The sequence below is a fragment of the Arvicola amphibius genome, chromosome 1, assembly GCF_903992535.2.
Source record: "Arvicola amphibius chromosome 1, mArvAmp1.2, whole genome shotgun sequence".
Taxonomy (NCBI): Eukaryota; Metazoa; Chordata; class Mammalia; order Rodentia; family Cricetidae; genus Arvicola; species Arvicola amphibius.
This window is the reverse complement of record NC_052047.1, coordinates 157,616,366-157,636,944: the sequence shown is the minus strand read 5'-3', so window position 1 is coordinate 157,636,944 and position 20,579 is coordinate 157,616,366. Positions and strand designations below refer to the sequence as shown.

Below are 20,579 nucleotides of genomic sequence, written 5' to 3'. Positions count from 1 at the left end.
CATTTCTTTTGGGACTTCAGATACTTCCAGAACCCAACATTTAGTGTAAGTCACCGAGGTATACAGTAGGCCTAATGCCAAGACTTACTTCAACAGAAGTTGAGGATGAGGATCTTTAGATTGTCCAACAATTCAAGTCACACATGTAGCCACGCTCTAAGCATACACTGTTGCAGGTAGCCAGGTTTCCATGTTCATTATATTCAGAGGAGCTCATGGTTAGGAGCTGAGGCAGCACACACGCAGAGCCCCTGAAGAAATCTGTTCTTCATAATCATTGGCAGAAGATGGCAAACTACAGAAGCTTTAGGTTTAAAACAGATGGGTGTATCTGTTGTGACTATCACTCTAATGTATGGTTGGGGCTGTTGGATCTGAGCCTATGCTGTGCCTATGGCCTTGGCAGAGTAGCTCAGTGTTGGAAGCTCCATGGGCTCATTCCCTGGGAACAGTGTAGAAAAACGTCACCATGGCCTCTCCACTGGGCAGTAATTTTAACATTTTAAAATTATTTTTTTTTATCTTGATGGAGGTCTAAAAATTTAACTGGGTATCTCAAAGACTTGATAGCTTTTTGCCAGTCACTTGAGACATATCTCCCCATTACTGCAAAACTTTGAGATCTTCTTTTGCTAAGAAAGTATCTATTCCTTTATATCTCAAGTTGTATTATAAAGTCAGCTGAGTCCCATGCTTGCAGCAGTTGAGGTTAGGCAACATCAACAGGGACATCATAATTGAATAATTTTTAATGACCTAAAAGGGATCATTTACACAGATGTGGAGACGTATTAAAAGTATGCTAGGGCTAGAAACAGTGGGGGCATATGTCGAGTGTGAAGTGTGGGCTGGTAGAGATGGGGTTCCTGGAACCTGGAGGTCGGGCAGGCTGTATAGAGAAAAGGATGAATGAGAGGATGCAGCCAGTTTATGGAGACTGTCCACTGGGGAAGCCACGGCAACAAGTATCCCAATTCCATTATCTTCTCCCTTGTCTACTATCTGGCCTGTCTATTGGCCAAGGCCACATGGCAGCCGGTCAGTATAGTCATGTTGGTAGCAGGGTAGACAATGGGTGTATCTGATGTACACAGAAACCACTTAGCATGATGTTTTTAACATTCAGTGACAAGCTGGACATGGGGAGACTAAGGGAGGAAGAATGTATGCAAATTTGGGGTCTACCTGAGCTATGTTGTAAGACTCTGGCTATTTTTTTTTTGTGGTTTATAGATAATCAAACATAAACCAAACCAAATGCATGCACACACACCAACATCCTCACAAAAAACACCCCCCCAACAAACAATGACCCTCTGATACAGTTATGAGATGTTAGTTTGATCTCCGTTGTTCAGTCAAGTATATTTCTGTGCTAGAATGTTTAAACTGAATTTCAACAGAAGCGTTTCGATAAACATTATTGGGAAAATGAAATATATTTCAAAGGATTAACTTCATGGCTGTTCATAAAGTTCAACAAATATTTATTGAATTCTTTTTGTGTTCCTAGTGCTGTGGTCACCTCTGAGTTGTAATAGAAGTTAATAGTAACTGATACTTATGTTGAATTCAGATATGGATATGTTTTGTTTGTAAAACTTGTTTGGACAGAGTGCCCATTTTCCCTTCAGATGTTGTATACAGTGACTCTTTTATACCCATAACCTTTACACATTCTCTAGGAAGAAGATTCTAGAAACAGGTCAAGTATCCTTTAAAAGCGGTTCAATTTTTGTTGACGCAGTTTTATTTATTTATTTTTGTGGAATAAGCATTAAGACTACACTTATAGTTTCCTCTTCTAAATGGAAATTAAGTGAGACAGCACATATGGGGCATGTGCCTCTATGGGCATTCCTAATGGAGACAATCCAATTGTTTTCTTATTTGTAGACTTTATCCTTGTGCAGATATGATTTCTACAAACCAAGAGGTTGTGTTTGCAAGTGAAAGGGACCAGGTGTGACATCATGAGAGCATCATTTTCATTTCCTTGGGCGCTCTGCCCTGGTCCAGAGGGTTCTACATTCAGGATGACTTTATTCAAAGCCTGTTCTCATCCCAGTTGTCACAGTCACGTCAGGCTGCCATAACAACCAACCAAAGGCTGCGAGCCTTAAAAAGCAGCAATTTCTTTCTGATAGTTCAATGACTGGAAGTGCATGATCAGGATGCCAGTGCCAGCTCTGTTAGAGTAGCAGCTGTGTGTCTTCATATGGCCCTCCCATTACATACGGTCCTTCCATTACATACGGTCCTTCTGTTACATACGGTCCTCCCGTTACATACGGTCCTCCCGTTACATACGGTCCTCCCGTTACATACGGTCCTTCCATTACATACAGTCCTTCCATTACATACGGTCCTTCCGTTATACCTGTGTGTAGTTGGAAGGAGGGAGATAAAGGGGGGGGGTAAGCACCTTGATGTCCTTTTATGTAAAGATACAAATGTTATCCTCTGGGCTCCACTCTGATGACCTCATCCAAAATCAGCTGTCTCCGGTTCCAAACAACACTACCATGTGGAGAGTTAGACTTGCACATGTGACCTTGTGACTGGGGGTAGGTTTATAAACCACACAAGTTGGTTTATAGCTCTGACTTGGGGACAGGGATTTTTTTTCCTAGTTATGAAGCAGATGTTCTGCTTTCTTTAAAGGACTCATTTAAACCCATACTTACATCTAGAGGATGCCATAAACTCACTCCCCCCCCCACAATGAATAGAAGGATTGCCCCAGGTGTGTAGATGGAGATGACATTATGCAGATTGGCTTGTGCCGAGAGTATGGATTTTGACCTAGGCAGCCTGCTATGCAGAGAGGAAGGAGAAGAAAGGCAATGGGAGAGTCTGCTGGGTGAGTGTTATTTATTCCTTTATGGTTGGTTATCCAGCCTTTCCAGTGTTTGATTCTTGTCCAATAACACAACTAAATTGGATTTGAAACTTTTCAATGAAAGTGTGTTAATGTCAGATTCTCAGAATTTTTGTCTGACATGCCCAGCCGTAGATGCTGCTTAATGGACAAAAGCTAGTCCTACTGAAACTGAGTGTTCTAGAAAATCAATATTACTACAGCATCAGAGCCCTTGTTTCCACACAAGTCTCCCTACGAGGAAATTCAGCCTCAGCCTGACCTTTGAGCTGCTTTCTGTAGTACACGCCGATCTGCAGAGTGAGTTAGTAGATCTCTTTAAAAACCCAAGGCTGTGACCTTCTGACCCCCCCTGTAGAAGTGATGGATAGCTTCAGATTATTTATTTATAGGTTCCTACATTGACTAATCAGGTCATTGGGGCTGGGTTTACCACAATTAAGATTGATTGCCACTTATATTGAGGCTGCTGGACTCTAATCTTTGAGTTACTGCTTTTGCTGTTCTCTTTCCAGTCCTTCATTATTTACAATGCTTATCCAAATCCGGCCTCTCAATGGAACTCTAGCTCCACTGGATGCGATGCATATCACACTGGCTATGCAGGGAAAAGACTGGCTACGATGTGGCTGTGTTCTGCAGGTGCTTACATAATACCTTCATGTGACGCGTGTGATGAAAGAAGAGCGGACAGACACAAGACAGCAACGAGCTGAGTTTTCTGCGGGTCTTATTGGAGAGGCATCATTTGGACCAGGCCCTAATGGGTAGGAGGAATCTGCACAGGAAACGGATCAGAGAAGAAAAGCAGCGAGTGAGTGGAGAGAGGAAGTGAGGGAGCTGGCTGTCTGAAAAGAATGCACACAAACTGTGCTGTGCAGAAGAAGCATGTGTCATGGGGATTGCCCAAGGGCAGAGCCAGCTGGTCTAGCGCAGGTAAGTCCTAGGGTGTTTGGAGCCCATGTGCCTGTGGAGTTTGTTGCAGAGGCTGCAATGACAACAGAAAAAAAAAAAATCCAAACTCGCTTAGAGGCTTAGGGAAAAACAGAGAAGAACCTAACCAGCCCGGTGGCTATTCCAGTGGGAGTCATGTGTGCAACTCTGGCGGGAGCCTTGCATGCAACTCCAGCCTATGCTGGAGGCTGCAAAGCCATAGGCTTTTTTGAGAATTTGTGCCCCATGTTAGGCACCAACATGTAGCACGAGTTCTAATAGATCTTAATAATAAATGTCCAGGGTCAAATATAGCAAATCACAGTCACCTTACCTACTCAACTTCCCAGCTGAAAAGAAACTGAACTTCTCTCTCCTCCCACCTTATCACTTCCTCTCTCGGCTCAGCCATATCACTTCCTGTCTATCTGTACAGATCTCCAGACATCTATGGTCAATGCTAGCTCCACCCTCTGATCTTCAGGCAAGCTTTATTTGTACAAATAAGATATCACCACATTGGAATAAGTGCTGCTATGGTGTGTGCTAGCATGCTTAGGAAATGCAAGGAACCACAGGCATGCCTCTGCATGGAGGGCCGGCGAGGAGTTAACTACTGATAGGTTCCATTCTGATCTTTATATTTACGCTTTAAAATGTTTATCTATTTACTTATTTGTGTGAGTGTATGTGTGTCAAGGCATGCATACGGAGGTCAGAGATCAACTCCGAGGACTCGGTTATCTCCTTCCACCATGCAGGATCCACAGATGGAGCTCATCGTTGTCAGATTTGGCGGCAAGTGCTTTCACTTGCTCAGCCATCCTGACAGGCTCCATTGTTTGCTCTAGGTTTTTTTTTTTTTTCATTTTATAAAAGGTAACATATGTATTGGTGGGCTACTAAGAAGTTTGAAATCATTTTATAGCACATACACAGTGGCTACATTAAAGTCTCCTAAAAACAAAAAACAAAACAAAACAAAAATTCAGAAAGCAGTTTCTTAAATTATAAAGCACACTCATAGTTTTGAACCATAACTAAATGTTTTTATGGACAATATTCTAGAGGGATCAAACTTTGGAAATACTAAGATGTGGTGTATTTATTTTTATTTTTTCAGTTGAATTTGTTAGAGCACAGCAAAGTATTATATATATAAAAGTGTACATGCATCAAAGTTTTTTGTCATTACTAGGAAGTTTTTATTTTTATTTTCTGTGTATGAGTCTAGTGACATCATGTGTTTGCACCAAGTGCATGCACTACCTAGGGAGGCTAGAAAAGGGATACCCAGGGATTGGAGTTACAAGAAGCTGTGAGTCATTATGTGGGTGCTGGGAATCGAACTAGAGACCTCTGAAAGAGCAGCCAGTGTTCTTAACCACTGAACTCTCTTCTCTATAGTGCTTTCTATTTGCAAGTTTCGATAATAAACTGAGTAAAATAAATAAAATCTATACAGAGAGATTAAAAAAAGATCCAACACCAATTTTTTTTGAAGCATCCTACAAAATAAACAGGGGAGGAGAACCAACAAGCTCTTGTTAAAGCCAGTATTTCTGATACTGCAGCTGGTTCTGGACATGCTCAGACATAGCTAATAGAACAACAACCCAGAGGAACAGAAATGCAAAATACAATACTCACAGACCAAATTCAAGAACACATTAAGAAATTACACAGTGTGACATGTTGATTTCATTCCTGGGATGCAAATTTGTCTCAACATATGCTTATCAGCAAATGGAATATAGCACCTAAACACACTTGGGGCAGAAACCATGTGTTCATCTTGATTTCAGAAAAGGCCTTTGACCAGGTTGCATATCCTTTCGTGATAAAATGCCTGAGGAGGCTAGAAATAGAAGGAACAAGGCTCAGTATACTCAGGTCCATGCCTGAAAAATCTATAGGCAGCACTATGCTGTGGGTTAAACCTGAGACCATTCACTCTAACATCCAGAATGAGGTAAAGACACCAAAATTTTTCTACCCTTAATTGCTATGGTGTTTGCTGTCTTAGCTAGACAATAAGACAAGAGAAATGAAAGGGATACAAATGGGAAAGAAAGCTATTTCAAATTGTAGAATCATGATCCTAAACTCAAAAATACCCTTGAAAAAGCCATCAGAAAATTCTAGACCTGGTGATCACTTCTATCAAGTAGCAGGATATAAAATTCAACATACAAAGTTAGTAGTTTTTCTATAAAACAATAACAAGTATGCTAAGAATGCTCTTCTGCTGATTTCTTTCACATTTGTTCAAAAAACAAAACAAAATAAACAAACCCCACAGACAATTCAGAAATAAACCAACCCAGGGAGGTGGAATGAGCCTCTTCAGAGAAAATGTGAAGGAAGTAGCTGAGCCCTAAATAATCATTATACCTTCTGTGATCCCAAGGTGGCAGAAAAAAAAAAAAAAAGAAAATGGTTACAGAGTCAACACAATCCTCATGAAAACCCCAATGACATACACTACCTGACCTCAAGTCATGTTTAAAGAGCTATAGTAAAGAAAACAGCATGGTACTAGCCCCCAGACAGACCTGCAGAACACTGGGATGTAAGACAGGAACCAGAAGTAAACCATTCAGTTACACCATTTTTTTTTTAAATTTTTGACAGAATTTGCTATGTAGCTTTGGCTGTCCTGAAACTCTTTATGTAGAGTTTGAGGCCATGCTGGCCTCATACTTAGAGAAATCCACCTACCTCTGTCTCCAAGTCGTAGGATTAAAGGTGTGCTCCACCATGCCTGGCTCTTTGCTTTGTATTTTGACAAGTTGACTATAATGTGCCACAGAGATGTTCTTCTCTGGTCATTTTCGCATGGGTTTCATTTGCTTCCTGTGTTTGAGGCTGGATTGTTTCCATGGGTTTGGGGACTTTCTGCTGTATGTTCACGCTGAGCTTCTCAGCCTGCGAATGCTTCGGCTTGGTCTCTTGGCCATATCCCAGGATTCTTGGACATGTGGATATTTATTCTCCTGGTTGCTGTTTGAATACAGCATTCCTTTACACTGATGTGCTTTCTGTTGTGAGTCTGCTGGATTCCCATTGTGTTTTTTTTTTTTATTTAATTAGTTGAAATCTTCATCTTTAGCATTTCTATTTCATTTTTTTTTGTCTCAAGATTCAGTTTCCTTGATGAACTTTTCTTGACTGTTGCTTGTGTTTTTCTTTTGCGGGCTTTTCCTTAACATTACTGCTTTTCTCTTTCAGGTTCAGGATGGGATTCACCCGCTCATTTGAATCTTCTCTGAGGTAAGTGATCATTTTTATTGGTAAACACTGAAACCTTTTTCCAAGGCTGCCATTATTTTAGCCTTTTTGAACTGAGTTTTTAAAGAGTAAAGATCTTGGTGGAGGCATGTTGACTTGCTTTTCATGTTCCTGGGATTTCTGGGTTGTGATTTGCTTAGCTGCTTGGAAGCTTCTGGTTTTAGGTGAGGCTCCCAGCAGCAACAGTTTCTCTGAGGGGCTTAGGTCCCAGTCCCCAAAATAGTAATCCATTCAAAAGTTAAATCAAACCAAATAAAGCCCAGCGATGAATCACTAATCACTGCAAAACATGTTATGGCAACAGCAGAGAGTGCTGCAAAGTTAGTAATTATCTAGGGTAAACGGAAACTAGTAATGGGTGAGTACCAGAAAGGAGAGAGCAACACAGGGAGTTTGAGGCCAGCTAGGGTTACATTAGTCTCAAAAAGGAAGCAAACAAAAAGCCAAAGAAATCTTCAGAAAGTGAAAAAAGAAGAGCCGGAAGAATGTTACAAAGTAGACAAGAAAATAGCAAACAATTAGAAAACTTTAAAAACGTGGAGCTGGAGAGAGATGGCTCAGGGGCTCAGAGCATTGACTGCTCTTGCAGAGGACCCAGATTTCAGCTCCCACATGGCATCTTACAACATCGGTAACCCCAAGTTCAGGAGATCTGATGCCTTTTCTGCTTCTGCACACATGCAGTGTAAAGACATACATGCAAGCAAAACATTCATACACATAAAGTAAACCTTAAAAAATAAGAAAATGACAAAATAATCTAAACATATATCCCAATAATTAGAAAAATTGTAACAAAACTTAGATAAGTATAAGGGGGAAAAGTGTGAAAACCCCAGTAAGATGAAATCAGAATGTCACTGAAACTATGATGAAAAAAAGAGTAAGCTTGGAGGAGGAGGAAGAGGAGGAGGAGGAGGAGGAAGAGTAAGAGGAGGAGGAGGACGAGGAGGAGGAGGACGAGGAGGAGGAGGAGGAGAGACGGAGACACACACACACACACACACGTGTGTGTGTGTGTGTGTCTGTGTGTGTGTGTGTCTTCCAGCCTCATTATCCAGATTACAAGTGTGCCCTCCATCTCTGGATTCTAGTTCCCTCCAGATAAAGTCAAGCTGTCGACCAAGAACAGCCGTCACACAGACCATTGCCTGAACGTCATGTGGAGCAAGCAAAGGACCATGGTACACCAAGGAGGGAAGTTAAAGTGAAAATAGCTCGGACAGACCTCAGACATGTATTTGATAGAGCAGTAGCATAAAACATGAAAGACAAGAGTCCCACAAAAGTCCTGGGATGGGGTGCGGTTCAGTTGGTAGAGAGCTTACCAAGCATTTGTGACATGTAGGGTTTGATCCCCAGCACCGCTATAAATTAAACATGGCGGTAAGTGTCTGTAGTCCCAACACTCAAGAAGTAGAGGCAGGAGATCAAGAGTTCACTGTCAACCTCAGCCATAAGTTCTGTGACTCTAGAGAACCCTGACTAATAGAGGCTGGGCAGGTTTTCCTACCCTACAATAACCTCCCGACTTGTATCCCCTGTGGGTGGCTAATGTTCTCATGAGGTGGGGGTGGGGCAAGTGACCATCATACCAAGATTTATACAGGCCGACCCATCTTGGTACTTTTGGAAACGTACTCAACATTAACTACTATGCTGAGTGGATATGGTTGTGGATGATAAGTGGTCCCATGAAGCTTCAGAGTTCCTGGACTCTAGAGCAGCAAGCCTCATGCAAACAGCTGGCTCCAGAGGTTGCTCTACCAGCCCACCTGCAAGCTCTGGGTTATCAGAGGGTTGATTCTCTGTTGGCAAGTTCTGCAACAGGGTGCTGAGGGTTAGGGTCCTATTCTTATACAGTCCCGTGCCTGCTTGGGTCCTCCTGCTATCTGCGCTTTGCAGTTTGCTGGCCTCTGTCCTTTCTCTTCTCCACCCCTGAATGGACGCTTAAAAGAAATCCCACACTAGCTCAGAATTGAGAATAATAAAGGGTTATTTATTTAAGGGTAGACTCACAAATCAATTTCCTCTGTTGGAACGGAGAACAGCAACCAAATCCCACAGCTGGAAGAGAGGCCAGACGTGTGCTTTACATCGGCATAAATAGTATAAGAGGCCACAGCCAAGTGGGAAGGTAACTTAAAGACTACTGGCTGTAGGAATTCCTACAGCACATCTGTACCTCTCAAGGTTGCCTAATTCTAGGGTAGTGGCAGGTTGACTTGATGTCCCTAGAATATTTCAACTTTAAACAACAGATTTCCTTCTAAGATGGCACCTGGCCACCGTCTGCAGAGCCTGGGTAACTCCTGTGTATTGCTGGTCTGTCCAAAAAACAAACCAAACCAAACCAAAATAAAACAAAACAAAAAACACACCCCAAAACAACAACAACAAAACAAAACAAAAACAAAAAAACAACCCCCCCCCAAAACCCCTAAACCAACCAACCAACCAAACAAACAAACAAAACCCACCACCAAAAACCCATAGCTCACCAAAATGCAGGCGCCCTAAAGATAACACACAAAATTATATTTAGGCTATGTGCATAAAGTATGTATGAAACACACAGGAAATTTCATGTTTAGACAGTAGTCCTATCCATGAGACGTTTTGTTAGTTATGTTTGTCTTTATAGAGTACCCCACCTCCAGTGTTTTGTTAGCCATGGTTGTCTATGTAGTGAACCCCCACCTCCACTGAAGAGACTTAGTGTAATAAGGCTTGATTCCTTGGTGGTACTATGTAGGAAGTTTCTGGACACTTGAGAAAGAGCCTAGCTGGAAGACATAGGTTACTAGGGAGAAACTGTTTAAGGCTAGTTATTGTTCCACCCCCTGTCTGTCCCTCTCAGCTTCCCAGGAAGCATTGCTTGGACTGCTTGTCTTGTACTTTCACCATGATGGGTTGAAAATGATCTGAATAAATCCTCCCTTAAGTTGTTCACATCAAGGATTCTGTCACAGCAAGAGTGAAACCGACTAGCACAGTATGTATGCAAACACGCTCAAATCCCCAAACAAACAGAATGCAACTATCTGGTTCTAAGTATTTTGGATAAGATACTTAACCTACGGTACATTTATTATGTACTTTTTAGAAGATATGAATAAGCACAAGAAATTTTAGCATTAACCCCACAAAAGTCAAACAAAAGGCCTCCGGGAAGGGATTTCAGCTGCTAATGAGTTGGTATATATGGCCTTCTAAGTTTTATAATCTGTTGTTTGCATATGAAGTGCAAAGGAACATCCTTCACGCTATGTGTTTCAGAGGACACATGCTGTTCTAATGAGTGATTATACTGTGGCATCAAACAAACACTCTGGGTTGGAGAGATCTTTCAGTGATTACAAGCATTGCTGCTCTTGCAGAGGACTGGGTTCAGTTCTCAGCACCCACAGAGCAGCTCACGGTTGCTAGTAACTCCTATTCCAGCAGATATGATGCCCTCTTCTGGCCCCTACATGTACTTCACACACATGGTGTATATATGTACAGAGGCAAAATATTCATACACACAAAAAAATAATAACTAAATACCTATTTATGAATGTTTAGCCTATTCCCACTTTGCCTCATGTTGGTGGATTTTTAACATTTCCTTGTGTTTGTTGTCAAACATAGAGGTTTGGGGGGCATTTCACCTCTCCAAATTAGTCTTCTTTGATTTAACCCAGCTGATAAAGCCCTGTGTCAGGAGTCAGCAAGAAGAAATTCTGTTGGAATGAATTTCAGTTCTGTGTTCTGTAGTTGGGAAAAGAAAATCTCTTTTCTTATAAGAGCTGCAGATATATACGCATGTATATAATCTAGCTAGCTGCCAAGATAGAGATAATACATAGGCACAAATAATGTTAGCATACAAAGTAATTGATATCATTATGTCATTTTCACACATATTGCGGTCATATGGAGGCCAAGCCAAGGTCCAAATCAGAACAGAATAGAATATCTGGAGAGCTAGTCAGAGAAGCTGAGCCCAGATAAATGGATGGGGGAAAGTTGAGCCTATGGAATGGGGCTTGACTTCTATTCACAAAATCCACTGTGATTTGCATTTTCTTCCCTTGAAACAAAGTACGTCCTAAGTGTAGCATCCATTTAAAATGGCACAGCAGCAAAGATATCCATCACTTTTTTGCTTTGAACATTTAATGGCGCATGCATCTATCAGAATATCACATAGCACCACAGTAGTATTTACGTTGTTCTGCACTTTTTGATTGTATTCTTAGCCCTCCATCAACTCCTTCTATATCCTCTAACTCCACTACCTACCCAACTTCATGCTTTCTTTTTCTCTTAGAAAAACTAAACTAAAATAAAAATACAAAAACCCATGGACTACATCTGAGCACGGGGCCTACGCTGGAGTAGAGTTGATATACCCAATGGCTCTGCATTGGAGAAAACTGATTTCCCTTCTCTCGGCAACTGTCGGTTACAAGCAGCTTCTTGGCAAGGGATGGGACGTTGTGCTCATTTCTCCTCCTCTGTGCTGGGGTTTTGCCTAGCTTGAACTTGTGCAGGTCTTAGGCATGGTGTCACAGTCTGTGAGTCCACAGATCCGTCCGTCATGCTGTGTTTGGAAACACTGCTTCCTTGGAGTTGTCCACCACCTCTGGTTCTTATGACATTTCTGCCTCTTCTTTGGCATGGATCAAAATTTCATTTATTTTTTATGCATATTGCCTACATGTATGCCTGTGCCCTACATGCATTCCCGATGTCTGAGGAGGCCAGAAGGCACAGTCAGAGCCCCTGGGATTGGAGTTCCAGATGGTTGTAAGAGGGCAGGGAAATACTGGGAATCAAATCTGGGTCCTCCCGGAGAGTAGCTGGTGCCATTAGCTGCTGAGCCATCTCTCCATCTATGTGCCTCCCCCATAATTCTTTGAGTATACCCAACTGTGACCCCCCCTGACTTGCATGTCATTAGAATTACAGAGTGAGGACATATGGAACAGGGAATGCTTCCTGTATCTCCTTGAATAGTTTTCTATATTTTGTTTCCCGGTCTCCTTTTAGACAAACTTTCCTGGAACACTGGCTTGGGACATCAGTGGCTGAACACTGAGGTGCCGCCCTTAAGCTGTAGAGCTGGAGGTGCCTTGCCTCAGCTCTGAGGCAGAGCTTTCCCTTCAGGGTGTCTCTGAGGAGGTGGAGTGCAGCTGCCTTCTGTGGTTCATCTGGCATGACTCCTTAACTTGGCTTTCCTGTCTCGTGCCACTTCCCTTATTCTCTTGCCAATTGCCCTTAGGAACATGTGTTTAACAAACCACACGAACAAGTCACGGGCTGTTCTAGTTTCATTTGGTTGCTGTGATAAAATGCTCTGACTGCAAGCAGCTCGGTGAGGAAAAGGCTTATTTGACTTACACTTTCGGGCCGCAATCTGTCATTAAGGTAAGTCAGGCAGGGCAGGAACTCGAAGCAGAAACCATGAAAAAAATGCCGCTTGATGGCTGCCTCTCCAGCTTGGTCACAGGCTCAGGATCACTTGCTGGGCCCTCCCATACCAATTAATAATCAAACAATACTCCAAACATGACTGCAGGCCATTTCGAGGCGATTTCTCAATCAAGGCTTTCTCACAGAGTACTCTGGACCAGTGATTCTCAATCTGTGTGTTGCAAACCCCTTTGGGCATCAAATATCAGATATCCTGCATATCAGATATTTACATTATGATTCGTAACAGTAGCAATGAAATAATTTTATGGTTGTGGGTCACCACAACATGAGGAACTGTATTAAAGGTTGCAGCACTAGGAAGGTTGAAAATATTGCTTTAGACTGTATCAAGTTGACAAAGTTAACTAGGGTAGGCCTCTGTTGACTGGTTTTATGTCAACACAAACTACAGTTGGGAGGACAGAACTTCAGTTGAAGTCCTCCTTCATGGCATGTGCTTCAGTTTGTGACTCCACATTCCTGTCCTGCTTGGGTTCTTGAAGGAGTGCTGCTTACTGGCTTGCTCATCATGGCTTGTTCATCCTGCTCTCTTTGAGAGTCTTGACCCAGAAGTGGCACTACCCACAGTGAGGAGGAGCCTCTTTCATCAATTAAGAAGATGCACATCATTCTTGCCCACACGCCAACCTGGTGGGGACATGTTCTTAGTTGAGGTTCCCTCTTTTCCAGTGATTCTAGCTTGTGTTGAGTTGACATCAAACTAGGTAGCACAACTGACCCCTTGACAACCTGATACACAAATGCATCATTATTCAGCTATAACCTTTCCTTTCTCATTTCCTTCCAAGATGGTATATTGATATTAATATTACAATATAAACTACTTCAGCTTCTAAAGTCTCATAGTCTAAAAATTCAACCACCTTGAAAATTCAGTCTCTCTAAAATACCAAAAGTTTTTTTTTAAATCCTAAGCCTCTCTACACTTTCTAAGCTTTTGTAACTGTGACTTCTTGTAAAATTGAAAATACATTAAATACTTTCTTGCTCGAAGAAGAAAAAAAATCAGAACACAGTCTACAATTAGATGAAACCAAAACCCAAGTTCAGTGTAAGGCTCAATGTCAGACTTCTGGAACTCACAATGTTCTAGGCCCTAAAGTGTTTGTCCTAGAACACATAGGACATCTTGAAGGCTCAGGCTGGTTCTGCTTGCACTTGTGATACTGGCATCTCTGAAATGACGTGGTCACCTGCTGCGACCAATTGCACTTGCTCACCAATAGCATTTCCTGGGCTCCCTCGGGGACTCTGATCCTGACACACAATTCCAAGCCTCAACTTCACCCCAAGATCTCTTCAATCCTAAATTTTCAGATGCAGCTGTGGCTGCACCTTCACAAGTTGCCTCTTCAGGGATTCTCCTTTTATCACGCAGTGCTGACCTGTGTGCAGCGGAAGCCAGGGGCTTTTGCTAAGGTGAAGATTGCTTGGCCAGGGTCACCTGCCATTCAATTTTCACAGCCCAGTTTTCAGCTCTTCCTGGTACCAGTGTCTGTCATCATTAGGGTTTCTACTGCTGTGATAAAACACTATGACAAAAAGCAGCTTGGAGAGAGGAGAGGGTTTATTTCTTTTTCCTTTGTAGTCCATCTTCCAGGGAAGTCAGGGCAAAAACTCAAGGCAGGAACTTGGAGGCAGGGACTGATACAAAGGCCATGGAGGAGTGCTATTTACTGGCTTGCTAATCATGGCTTGTTCAGCCTGAATTCTTATAGCACCCAGGAACAATGGTCCAGTAATGGAACCACCCACAGTGAGCAGGGTCTTTCTATATCAATTGTCAATCAAGAAAAATGCACCACAAGCTTGGCTTGCTCACAGGCCAATCTGGTGGGGGCATGCTCTCAATCGAAGTTCCTTCTTCCCAAATAACTATCTTGTGTTATTGACATAAACCTAGCCAAAACTCTCATAGGCTATTAGGGAAAGAAAATCTTAAATCATTACAAGCGGCAGTCGCTTACCACAGGAACTATTTTCCTCTTATTCACAGCTCTTTGGAAGTGTTACTTTGATGAACTCATAAGTTTTTAGAAATGGATGTGGAACATGTGCCAACAAGCCATGAATCACAGGTACTTCAGGGATGCTTAGGTGGAAGGGACAGTTTCTGAACGACAGTTATTGAGGCATCTATGAGTATTGACTCTTACCTTGTTTGTGAAGTGTGTTATCATGGTGCCCCCCACGTCAGCCTTCATATAGCAGTGCTGTTCAAGAAGTCATGAGGCTGATAGGTTACTTGTGCAGAGCTGCTTCCTGGCTTATGGTTGGGTTATGACACTATAAAATCATGAGTTGAAGATACATTTATATGCCCAACTTACTAAGCACTATAGCTCCACAATACTGCACTGTGGAACTCCCAAGTTTTCTCTTGTGAACTTGAAGCTGACTGGGGGCTGTGGATTGCTGCCAATGTTCTGCATGGTAAGACTGTCACCTACCTGTCAGTACCCTGGGAAAAAACCAGAAATCAAAGTTTGAGCAGTGTCAACTGAATGCATCACTCTGTATAGTTGTAAGGAGGATAAATCAGAATTGGACCTGTTATTTGTCAGGGATTATATCTTTGTGTTTGATTCACAATATTAGTACATGATATGAGGCTCTCTTTTTTCCACACGTTGCTTAATTATGTAGAGATGAAGACCCTATTTATGAATGAAGGTAAGAAAAAAAGGTCCAGATAGGCTTTAACTTGTTTAAAGTTTTCAGTTTAGTGGCAGAATCCTGGGGTTCTCACATCTAAGGATGTATGGCCCTGAATATAATGCCATTGAATCTCTCAGTATGGACATAGATTTGGTGACTTCTTGGCATGGTAGGCCCGCATTGAATTGGAGAGCAGTGCTTGTCTGTTGTCAAGAAGTCCTATGCAGTTAGAATGGAAAAATACGGCTGTCCAAACACGGAATTGCCAAGATGGATGACACCCATATCCTCTAGCTTAACTGGAGAAAAGGGGGAGAGAGGTGTCAGGTCTTAGGGCTGTGACTCTGTGCTTTCATTTACGCCATAGATCTTTTGCTTTGTGCTCTTCACCTTCCCTTTTCATGGAAGGGAACACTGACAATTTCGAGGGCTAATGTTGGGAATGGGTTTCACTTAGCCATTTCTCCTTAATAATAAATCATAATATAATACTGATACTCAAAGGAATAAATATTACAACCCCCCACAAAAGGTGGCATTTCATTTCTAGTATTTGCATATCTTAGAAGAGCAGTAGAGGCATGTGGGTCCACAAACATAGGCTTTTTGCTTCTGCGGGTTTGAACCTGATTAGGCAGGACATTTTCTCTGGTTAGAATTTACTTTTTTCCTTCTCTTCTGTTTTCTCTTCCTCTGTTTCCTTTCTGGTAATGGGAATGTAACCCAAATCCTGATGCATGCCAGATAAGTGCTCTGCCACTGAGTCATTTCCCCAGTGCTGCGGTGAGGAATTTGACATTGTTCCTCTCTCCACACTAGGCAACCATCTCTCCAAGAGTCCAGGGGTTTGTGATACTAGAGGCATTGTTAGTGTTGTCCTTCACCATCAACATGCCATTTGACAGGAAGGTGGCTGACAGCATTCTTGAGAGTCCTGTTACCTCAGCTGTGTTTTGTAATTAGATTTTTAAAAATATTTTTTGGCTGCTATCTCACAAATAATGACATGAAGACTTATTATTCATTTTAAAAGCTCAGCCTTAGCTTAAGCTTGTCCCATTAGCTCTTTTAACTTAAACTAACCTGCTTTTATTAATCTATGTTTTACTATGTGACTCTTTATCTTCTTTCATTCTGTATGTCCAACTCCCTCCTTGTCTTGTTGGCATCTCCTCTGAACCTCGATTATTATCTCTTCCTACTTCCTCTCTCTGCCCAGAAGTCCTGCCTAGCTATTGGCCATTCAGCTATTTATTAGACCAATCACAGCAACACATCTTCACACAGGGTACACATATCTGACAACAGTATATCTAGGGATTCTTTGAAGAAGTAGATGGTGGGCATCAAGAACTTGGACTTGGGGGTTGCTGCTTGATGGGTATAGAGTTTCAGTTTTGCAAGATGAAAACGTTATAAAGATTACATGTACATTTAACAGTTCTGAATCTTATACTTAAAATGAATAAGATAGTAAATTTTATATTGTTTATTTTACCATAATTTTAAAAAATGCACTGTGGTGATGCATGCCATTAATCTCAGCACTTGGGAAGCAGAGGCAGGTGGATCTCTGTGAGTTCAAGGCCAGCCTGGTCTACAAAGCTAGTTTCAGGATAGCCAAGGCTACACAACCCTGTCTCAAAAAACCTAAATAAATTAATAAAATGCAGCAATGCAAATGTTATTTTTGTCAGTTATGGTCTAGAGCCTTTTATCAGGGCTCTGTTTTTCAGTTATATATCAGGGTTCAGGAGCTGGGTGATGTGAACCTGAGTAACTTATTCAGCATATGTTTGAGTGCCTAATGGACCCAGGAACTGTACTTGTCTTCAAGAGATCAATGAAAAAAAAAAGACCCTCAAACCTGTTTGATTGAATGTGAGGCCCTGGCCCTCTGAACACCCCTATATCCAAAAAGTCTGAGATGATTGGAAGCATCACTCCAGCCCCTGGCCTGGGAGCTGACTTGGTCTGGACTCCAACTCCCAGCCTGCCAAGCGCTGACCCCTCCTCAGGCAGGGTCAGGACCACTCCCACAGGCTATTTAGGCTTGTGCCAGAAAAAGGAGCATGTGGTCTCAGGGGTTTGCAGGGCTCCTCTCCCCTCCATGCTGCCCTTGGCCACCCGGTAGTGCAGCATTCATTAAACATGGGCATTTTTAATTTGGTCTAATCTGGTCTGATTGGAGTTATTTTGCATTGGTGGAGAGGCCCATTTTAAGATTTTTCTTAACAAATGGAGGTCTCCCACCGAAAGGGTCTGTTTTTCCTGAAGTCACAGGGCACAGGGCCGTGTGCCAGAAAACGCCCTTCCCATGAGCTCTCTCTGCCAGGCAAGATTGGCTTCACTCAGTAAGTTTCCTTTTTTGCTTATGCTTGTAAGGTTTGGGGTGACCCATTCGCTTTTTAAGTTTTCCACTAAAGTTGTGGGCCGCGCTGGAAGCCTGGCCTGTGCAGCGGAAGCCAAGGATTTTTGCTGAGGTGATTTTTGCTTGACCAGGGACACCTGCCATTTAGTTTCCACAGCCGAGTTTTCGGCTCAAGAGTGGACGGGCTGTGACAGACTTGAGCTCCATGATTGGGTGTAGCCTTTTAAAATGGGTTTCTTGAGATTTTAAGCCGATTCCTAAAAGACTCTTAAATGACCTTTTACAAAAAATTCTTTCAAATTGGGGCTATCTAACATAAATTAACAATGCTCCAAAAGCGCGCGGTTTCTAGATGCACACTCCTGTTCTCACGCCCCTCTGTTTCTCCTCCGCAGCCCATGGTTTGTCCTGCCCCCATTTCTCCATAGCCCACGGGGCTCTGACTCCGTGCCCAGAGGCTCGCCGGCTCCTGTCCTGTTCTGGATTCAGGGATCTAATCCTGACTCCCAACTCCCTTTCCATCAGCCGAGGGCAACGGGGCCATCGGTCATCCCTTCCAAATGGTGCTCGCCCATCAGCTGTTTGCCAGCTATGCTGGGATCACTCTGGCTCCTTCCTTGGCCCATTCTGTTTGGTGTTTGTTTCACTCTGGGCTCCTTCCCCCACCCCACTCTAGCTGTTTGCTGTTTCTCTCATTCTGGGATTTTAAATGATCCATTTTCCCCCACGTCCTTCTACTTATGTTTCTGTTCCCTCTTACAGCGTTTGCTAATCTGGCCCCTAATGGGACCACCTCTGTACTTTTCTGGCTTTTGCCGCCTACCTATGTCAAAAATTTTAAGTTGGTCAGCTGACACAGGTTTCCAAAAGTGTTTTACTTGTCTGTCTGTTAGAATGATGTGATGCACAGTATGTCTGTGTAAGTATGTGAATTTATATTTTTGTGTGCATGTGTGCTTGTTTTAAGATAATTCCAGACTAAAACAGCTCTGGAAAAATACAAACGGGTGTGGCCGCCATTTAAACCTCACCGCCATCTTTGGTAAGGGTACCCATGTGTGCTAGTCCACCATCTTTGATAAGAGTACCTACATATGCTAGTATTCTTTAACTTATTAAAATATTCCTTTTAATCTTCTTACATTTACTAGCATTGGTAAACTGTAACTAGCTGGATAAAATACACAACTAAATTTAGCTTATATGCCCAGTTTAAAATAACAGGTTATGGTACCTAATTCTCAAGTGCCTTTAAAGATCTAAGGGTATGGCATTTTAACAAAAGAGCTTCTAACACAGAGACATGCCAGCTTTTGCAGAATCCGATAGCTCTTTCAATAAGGCATATAGTTACAGAAGACCTTCTGCCTCCAGGCCTTTCCTTTGGGTTTGGTAAACCCACCCACACAGCAAAAAGCAGCTTTTCACCTCTTCACCTTCCTGGATGCCTTCGAGGGAATCCATCTTCTCATCCTGACAAGACAGGTAGACTAAATCTGCCCCCCACAGGAAAAATCTTTGGGCCTCTTGTACTAATGGCAAGCACTGCTTCTAAGGCCGGCGTTCTCCAAGGACTAAGGAGAGGATTTGGGATTGCCTGCGTAGCTAAAAAGCTGTCTCATTTTTGCTCATTTATCCCTCCCAGATCTGTGTAATGGCATTTGACGACTTAAGGTACTGTTAACTTACTACTTCATCCATGACATTTAACAAAGTTTCCTGCTAAAATACGGACAGGTGTGCCTAACAGGTTTCAGGTGTGTCTTAAAAAAATCCAGGGTTCCCAATTTCTTTAATTGTCTTAACTAAAAGCAATAGCCTTTTGCTATGACACCAAGATGTAAGAGATGTCCATTCCCTTACAGGTTCCGGGAAGAGTTCTGCTACATTAACCCCAGTTCGTTTCAAGCATATTTTACAGGTCACTCCTGCTGCCTGGGCCAAGACCAACTCACAAAGTACTCTTCAGACAATGCCAAACACCTGTAACAGCTCCTGGGACTTCACCATTGGTACCAACTCTCCTAGATCAAGGACACCTGCCAATTAAAATCTGGTTTTATCTGCTACTGTGTCCTATCACATGGCTAGTCACATTTCATAGGGCCAATAATATTTTTTTCTCCTAGCCACCTGCCTTCTCATATCCCTCCAAAAGCAGCTGCCGGAGGTCTCCAGGATGACAGCAAACCAGATGGCACTCCAGCCACACTTCTCGTTGAGTGTGAGCTCGCCAATTCCCAGCTCTCCCCTCTCCCACATGGCCCCATGCCCGCAGGAAGTAGCCAGACTTGGGCCGATGCCCCTATATCCAAGGACTCTGGGATGTTTGATTGAGAGTGAGACCTCCAGCTCTCTGACATCTCTATATCCAAGAAGTCTGGGACGATTGGAAGCATCACTCAGCCCCTGGCCTGGGAGTTGCCTTGGTCCTGACTTCAACTTCCAGCCTGCCAAATGCTGACCCCTTCTCAGGGAGGGTCAGAACCACTCCCACAGGGTATTTAGGCTCATGCTGGAAAAAGGAACACATGGTTTCAGGTTTTACGTCTCCTCCCGCCCCCCCTTCTGTCTTTTTCTCTCTCTCTCCTTGTCATGCTGTCTTGGCCACCTGGGATCGCAGCATTTATTAAACGTGGGCATTTTTGATTTGGTCTAATCTGGTTTAATTGGAGTTATTTTGTGTCAGTGGAGAGGCTCATCTTAAGATTTTTCCTAACAAAATCTACCCTCCTAAAGGCTCATAAAAACCAAACCAAAACAAAACAGTTTTTCTTTTATTTCAAGATGGTGAATGCAAAGCCTAAGAGGAGGGGAAGGATCCAAGGAGAATGGAAGAATGTGAGGTAATAGACCCCAGAGTTATAGAGAAAGAGACCATTATAGCAAGGGCAGCTGTGAGAGAGATGGAAGAGGGAACCAGTGGAGTCAGTGGAGCAGTGGAGGTCAATTACAGTTGGC

The 20,579-nt window shown here is 42.7% G+C and overlaps 1 long non-coding RNA gene across 4 annotated transcripts in view; it reads left to right on the top strand.

Annotated features, from left to right (window-relative positions):
• LOC119822488 overlaps positions 1–20,277 on the top strand; it is a 57,084-nt gene extending 36,807 nt beyond the window's left edge. For 2 of the 4 annotated variants that reach the window (XR_006020876.1, XR_005286798.1), the window contains exons 2-4: positions 3,397–3,817; positions 7,046–7,087; positions 14,586–20,277. This is a non-coding gene — a long non-coding RNA (uncharacterized LOC119822488). The remainder of the gene's footprint in view (positions 1–3,396; positions 3,818–7,045; positions 7,088–14,585) is intronic. The other 2 variants (XR_006020877.1, XR_006020878.1) reach the window with 2 other exon arrangements.
• The last annotated feature ends 302 nt before the right edge of the window (positions 20,278–20,579 follow it).